Genomic DNA, 7,540 nt, shown 5'->3' with positions numbered 1-7,540 from the left:
TCCCACTTGAGTTTGCATAATAGGAATGATAACCGATGACTGAACATTAACATTCCATAAAATAAAAAGGGAAAAATTGCCACATTATAAACAGATTATTAAAGAAACAGGGTCAAATTTGATAAGGTGAAAACACAAAACTACTTGTCTACCTGAAACTACATGAACAAAGTGGTGGATATATGAACATGCACAACAATGTATGTAGAGAAATAAAAGAGTTGCAGATAGAAAAACATACATGACTAATTGCCTGATCAACGAAGTGCAAACGATTCCAAGCAAACGAAGTGCAAACAATTCCATGCACTATGACATGTGCCAATAGCAAAATCAAATGTTAATTTCAACTGATGATTTACCATAAATACTTTATCGAGATATCAAACAAAGAACTTGCGACAATTGACACTGATTAATTACAGAAACATAAAAGATGAAATTAAGGTGGGAACTATTAATCAAAGAAAAACTATGAGAATCCTAAAGCTCCTGTAATTAGTGTGTATTTTGTGACCAAAGCTACAGTAAACAATTAATTGATAACCTAAGAAATAGATGGAGAAAACACTTCCAAATTCTAAGCATGGCCCTTTTTCTCAAGAAGAAAAGAAAGAGTGGCAAATAGAGAAGAAAAAAAGATACCTATGAGAGGAATAGGTGAACGTTATCCATGTTTTGCTAATAATTGAGAGAAAAAAAACTCAGGAACAGTGACGGACAAAATGATGAGTGAGAGACTCATAAGTACAAATGTGAAGAAAGAAATGAATAATAACTAAAACTGTTAATTCATATTTCTTAGTAGAATGATTGATGCACAATTCAACAATTCAATTGTAAAATTTGATAATGCTTCATAATGTAGCAAATAAAATTAAATTGTTCTGAGAAGTTAAAAACCTGATTGAAGTGATGACACAACCTTCCATTTATCCGGGGAGAATAGAACAAACAAAAAGTAACAACAATTTGGAGAAGTGGTAAAAACACAAAAATAGGGAGGAAGTGAAGAGGCCTCTTATTCTCTATGATTTTAGGAGGGAGTTACACAAAAAATAAATTAAGGAGAAGAATGTACGCATTTATTTATCTTTGAAAAAAAATTTAAGACCACCAATGCAAGACTGCAAGAGTCATACTTGAAGGAGACTAACAAGAGTTAAACATGGGCGAAGAAGAAATTTTAATAATTTAATGCACTCCAACATACTCCTCAAATTTGTTTCATTCAATCTCTGTTAAACACATACCAACATGTTACAGCGCAAAGCTTTATACTCAGGTTAAAATGGTAATACAGAGAAGAAAAATTCAGCTCCTAGTTTAGAAAACTTACCCAAAGAAATACAAACACCATAAACATTACAACGAAATTTACCAATAATATAAACATGGCATGCACTTCTAGGTACTTTTTTCTAACCTTGGTAGGTGACATTTGTATTAAATCTTTAAAGAAAGAGAAAAATGTACAGGGCCAAAGCACTTGACACAAAAAATTAACATTTGCGTCAATCTCCGGTCATGTGTAAACAATTAAGGCATCAAACAAAGACGATCAAAAGAACTTGGGAACCTTTGATTATCTTCTACACTCCTTTAACATGCCTACTAAGGCATCACCTTGCACAATATGCTACAGATCACTGAGACAACAATAACCTAAATCCTATATAAATACAATCTACCTTGGTGACACTTATCTGGTTAAAACCATAAGAAAGAATGTCTCAACCTTAGAGAACTACCCAAACTAAGAAAACCAATACACTCAGGATATGAGAGATTTTTGCCAAAAAGGAAACCCCAATTAAGACATAGCGAAAATCAATAAGAAATTTTTGCACTGAGAGACAGAAGGAAGATGACAATGAATATCAGAAATGCCCTGCTGGAAATGAACAGAGAAACAATTTAAGTAAAAGTAAAAGTAAAAGTAATTAAGTTCCTAATAATTTAATAAGTAATTTTGGTTGCTACATTAATTAATTGTCAGTGTTGGACCGCACATGTGGAAGTTGATTTTTCTCTGGGGATTTTGTGTAAAAAATTGTTTTCAGAGTAGTCGGACATAAAAGATAAAAAGATAAAAAGAGAGGGAAAAAAAAAGAAAAGAGAGAGAGAGAGAGGTCTGACATAAAAGAAAGAAAGAGAGAAAAAGAGAGGAGAGAAGGACTCAAGGTCCAGAATAGTCAAGAGAGAAAAAGAAAAAGAGAAGATAAGGAAAAATAGAGTGGGGAGAAAGAATTAAAAGTAATTGAGGGAGAAGATGAGGCGATTTTGTCAAAGTTTGGAGCTTGGGAACTTTATGTTGATTGAAGATTTGGGAAATTGCTATTAGGTGAGTAATCTTTTCTTTCCTAAACCCATTTGCTTAGAAATTTAGAAAGTTTGAGTGGTTATAGAGTTGTTGTTCATTGATTTATGTTACGTTAATTTGATTGCGTTCGATTTGTATGTATGGAAATTTAAGTGTATAGGTACTGTGGTTAGAAAGCTATGGATTGATTTTGGGAGGAATCCAACCAATTCGATATTGCATAATTTAGTTCCGTTGTTTTTTAGTTGTGGATTGATTTTGGGAGGAATCCAACCAATTCGATATTGCATAATTTAGTTCCGTTGTTTTTTAGTTGTGGATTGATTTTTTAGTTGCATGGTATCACTACTAAAAAAAAGACATATGATGACACTTGTTTTTTATCTATCTTGATGACTTTGTTGAAAACTGTCGAGATAGGTGTCTTAATGATATTTTTATGACGGATCTTGGAACATTATGTCGTGTATGATACAGGCATCAAGAAAATACTATGATTTTATGATGGTTGTTGCAACATTATATCGTATTGTGTATGACACAAGCGTCAAGAAAATATTATGATTTTATGATGAGTTTCCTAAAATAGTCAAGTTAGCAGTATAATAAACCATTCCAATTTGTTTGGTGCAAGTTCTCGGACCATCTTTAACCGTCAAGAACTTGGACAAAAAAAAAACCATCGTGAGTGAGTACAAAAAGTGAACCGTCAACATTAATCATACCCACCACTGGGCTAAAGGGCAAAAGAGCAAATCGTCTTTCTCTTATTCAGAATATCAAATAAATCTTAAGGTGAAATTTCAAAAACACCTCTCAGCTTATCGACTTAATTCCCTTCCTGGCTTCCTTCATGAAAAACTTTATTGTTTCGATCATCTCCTTTTCAGTCCATCTTCATCTTCTTACACTCAACCATATTCCTCTCTCAAACTCTAACAGAAGACCTAGCAAATTTTGCCAACCTTAATTAATTTTCCTACGAACGACTAAACCATAACCATTTTTCTTCAATTCGTAAATCTGAAGCTTTTTAATTCGAGAATGGGCGGGAATATTTTCTCTTTTAATTCGTATCCATCTAAATTTTTTGAGGTGAAACATTCTTTATCCAAAACTTTATAGAACGAAAAAAGATTCATTCTTTGTGAAAAATTATTCCAAATTCGATGGCAGATTAGAAAGAGTTGTTTAATATATACAACACGATAACGAAAAAGAAGGAGACTTTTAATCCGAAAGAAGAAAGGAAAGGTTGGTATGTACGTCTGTGGTGTGACTGCTTATGATTTCAGTCATATTGGTCATGCTCGTGCTTATGTTGCCACTACTAAAAAAAAGACATATTATGACGCCTGTTTTTTAGCTATCTTGACGGCTTTGTTGAAAACCGTCAAGATAGGTGCCTTGGTGATATTTTTATGACGGCTATTGTAATATTATGTCACGTACATCACAGGCGTCAAGAAATTATAAGCATTTTATGACGGTTGTTGCAATATTATGTTATGTATGACACAAGCGGAAAGAAAATAGTATGACTTTGTGACGAGTTTTCTAAAATTGTCAAGTTCGTAATATAATAAACCGTCAAAAACTTAACAACCAAAAAAAAATCGGTAACTCGTCCAAAAAAAAAAGTGGAGTGTTAGTTTGCATATGTTCTAAACCGTCATTTTCTAAACCGTCAAAGGCGCTGGTTTTAAATTTTGGGTCCCTTAAATAATGGTTTGTTCAGAGTCAAGCGTCAAGTAAATCACAAAAACAAAAGAAGTCTACATAAACCTAAACTTTCAACTTAAAACACACTTGTTTGCGAAAAAAATTGAAAGGGATTTAGAAGAAGCCCGACCCCTCAAGTCTCCAACCCCCGACTCCACCTCTGCAACAACAAAACCACTGGATCGACTTCCCTCCTCTGCCACTTGATGCCTTAACTAAGCTCTCTCTATATCTAAATGACAATTGAGAAGAAGGGGATTTGCGCTCGAAGTTAAAATGGGAAGACACCATTTTGAGAAGAACGACTTGGTTTTTGCCTGAAGGGGATTTGTAAGCGTAGTAGTGGAAAACAGAAAAGCGAGAGGTAAAGATGTAGGGAATAATCCAAAGCCAAAAAGATCTCGACTTTAACCTAATTGTTGCTTTCTGAATTAGTTGCCCTAAATGCTAAGGTACCCACCGCGAAACCCTAACAAACCCCAACTTCCTTCTTCTTAGTTTTGGTTGGATTATGATTCCCCAACTGAAATCTCACTGTGCTCGGTTGTTATTATTGGATTTTTTTTATTTCAGTAAATTTCGTTAGTCTTAAATTTTTTACTCTACAAACAATTTGTTACGGCTGAAAGATTGTTTTAGATGATATAAAGAAATTAGAGAAAGTGATGTACTATTTTTATTTTTTTTCAAATAATTCTTAATGGCATGCGTTTTAGAGATGAATTTTTTCAGTGCCATTAATGGATATGCAAGGGGCGCATTATCTGTTTGATAAAATGCCAGACATAACTTTTGTTGTTTTGGTGTTAAACTTGTTTGTAAAAATGTAATTTGAAATGAAGATTGATTGGAGTGTTTTAACATCCTAGGGGTAGTCTGCTATTACCCTACTTTGATTCTCATTTGTTTTGTAACCTTTCTGTTGTTAATATTAGGGTTGTCCCAAATGCATATGTGGAATGACCACCCAACATTAGTGAAACAATACATGGAAGGAATATAGGTGGAAGCGATTTTCTTTTATTGTAAATTGTGTGCTTTCAGCTTCCTCTATGTTATGCTTGATGCCTTAGAATTTGATGTTAATAGACCTCCCTCTAATGACTATAGTCTTAGATTAATGATACAGGTAGGATCCTGGATCCTATAGCTTATTCAAAAGCAAAAGAATTAAGGCTGTCACAACAGAAATGATAGTTTACACCTGCGACTTCGAAAGCTTTGAGGTGAACCTTGTATCTTTTGGGATTACATTTTTGTTGTGGATATTGTTGCATTGACCACTTACGCTAGAGCTTCACTAGTGGATATGGTTCTTTTATGTTTGTCATTTCATTTCATGAATGGATTACTTGTATGCTTTAACTCTGTAAATTTCTAAAATCGATATTGGATATGCAATACTGTGAAGGTAGTTAGCAGACAAAATTGCGGCTGCTGGATTTTATGTGGTGGTTCCAGACTTCTTTCATGAAGATTCATATAACCCTGAAATAGCCGAGAGGCCTCTAACAGTGTGGATTAGAACTCATGGAACGGTTGATTTTTGACACACAAAATTGCACTTGCATTAGAATCTTTTAGCATTCGTTTATGACATTGCTGTTTTATGAATCCTTGTCTTTGTTCATTAGGGATGAAGGGGATGAAATGGAGAAACCTGTAATTGCAGCTCTAAAGAGTAAGGGAATATCTGCAATCGGGGCTGCAGGCTTCTGTTGGGGTGGTGAGTGATATTTGTGTGTCTTTTGTTTTCAAAGTTAAAAATATCTTTAGTTTTGGCAACTTCCTTTAGGGGTGTCTTGAGTTTATTAAGCCTCTGTGTATTAATCTACTTTGGGCCTAGCTAATGGGTGACCTTTCTAACTCATCTCTCAAGAAAGGTAGTTGTACAACTAGCAAAGTCAGATGATATTAAAGATGCGGTTCTGTGTCATCTCCATTTGTTTAATCACCTAGCTTCGATTTATTTAGTCGGTAGTTGGATCCTAGATCGCCTTAAAATAGGGTAAAGTGTGTCATTTTTATTTTCGGATTATATTATGAAGCTTTAGTGTTTCATGGTAAGAGATATATTACAATTCTATTAAGACATAAATCGTGAAAGTTGTAGTCCCCCTTTTATTTTTCTTTTGCAGATTTGTTCACGAGGGGGATAGACATTCAAGCTATCAATGTCGTTATTAATTTTGATTTCCCTAAGAACTCGGAGACATATCTCCACAGGGTACATTTCTTACTTTAGTGTTCATGGATGATGCTGTTTATTTTCCCCAATTATTATAACAACTTTGCTCTGTACAGGTTGGTCGATCAGGAAGGTTTGGATATCTTGGGCAAGCTGTGAATTTGATTACGTATGAGGACCGCTTCAACTTGAATTTATCTTGGTTCCTTGGTCATTACATACCAAACTTCTATGTGGTTATTTTTTGCCATTTTAAATAAAGCAAATTCTTCCACAGATAGACCTAACTATTTACTGCAGGTGAATGATATGGGGGTGCCCTTTGTTCAAGAATAGTGATTGAAAACAATGATCGATCTGGCTGCGTGTGACTAGCAGATTTTAAAGTAAGTTGTTGTTTGACATAGTTTTTATGTTGAAAAATCTTATGCTAGCAGAATTGTCCCTTGCTGCCGATTCCTTATTTTCTGTGGAATGTGGTTTGTGCTTGTGGTCTGTTTTTTATGGAACTTGCGTTCAAGGGTTTGTCATGCCCTTCTACTAAACTTGAGGTCATTATTGCTTCTGACAATTACATCGTAGTATTGTGAATATTATGCTCTCATGATGCTATGTTATCATAGTGCCTGCAACGATTAGATTTTTGAAACCTCATATGTTTTTCTTGTTTAAATCTTGCAATTCTCATACAAAGCTACCTTAGTAGTTAGTTTGTACTTATCATTAATTGGTTTGTGTTTCATTTTTATGTAAGTGGTCGATTAATTTGATTTTCCGTTTACTTACCAAATCTTCTTTATCATTTTGAAGATTATATTATGGGAAGATTACTTTCAAAACGCGTTACGAAGAAAATGATTATGGAATGATTATGGGGAGATGGATAACGTTCAGAAAGCTCGCTTCTATTGATTGTTTGAGATGGATCAATTTATCGGTTGATTATTAGAAATTTTTGTTGGATAGGTTAGATAAATTGAGTTATGACTTATGAGATTGACTTGATTTTGTTGAATCAAGTGTTATTTGTTAATTAATTGTTATTTTTCTTAGTCATCAAATAAATCATGTAATATGAAAAAGTTCTTTCAAATGATTTATGTTGGTAATAAGAGTATGATTCCGGTTTACGAAAATGGAGTTCATGTATGGGTCTACATTTGTTAGTTTGTATGGATTTACAGGTTATATCGAGATATGCAGGAAAATTTGTGTGACAAAACATTTCACCGGCAGGTGCCCAAAAAAAAATTTTTAAAAAAAAAAACAAAAGTTTGTGACGGCTTCGAAGGACCTGTCAATTACCT

The 7,540-nt window shown here is 33.9% G+C and overlaps 1 long non-coding RNA gene across 1 annotated transcript; it reads left to right on the top strand.

Annotated features, from left to right (window-relative positions):
• The first annotated feature begins 4,088 nt into the window (after positions 1–4,088).
• Positions 4,089–7,074, top strand: LOC147517231 (uncharacterized). Its single transcript, XR_015213822.1, has 5 exons — positions 4,089–4,497; positions 5,457–5,583; positions 5,680–5,771; positions 6,184–6,619; positions 7,044–7,074. It is a non-coding gene; the product is annotated as an uncharacterized LOC147517231 (long non-coding RNA).
• Positions 7,075–7,540: the final 466 nt, after the last annotated feature.

This window comes from Coptis chinensis, chromosome 2 (genome assembly GCF_015680905.1).
Source record: "Coptis chinensis isolate HL-2020 chromosome 2, ASM1568090v1, whole genome shotgun sequence".
In the NCBI taxonomy this organism is placed as follows: Eukaryota; Viridiplantae; Streptophyta; class Magnoliopsida; order Ranunculales; family Ranunculaceae; genus Coptis; species Coptis chinensis.
Note: the sequence above shows the minus strand (reverse complement) of the source record. Positions and strands in the feature narration are given on the sequence as shown.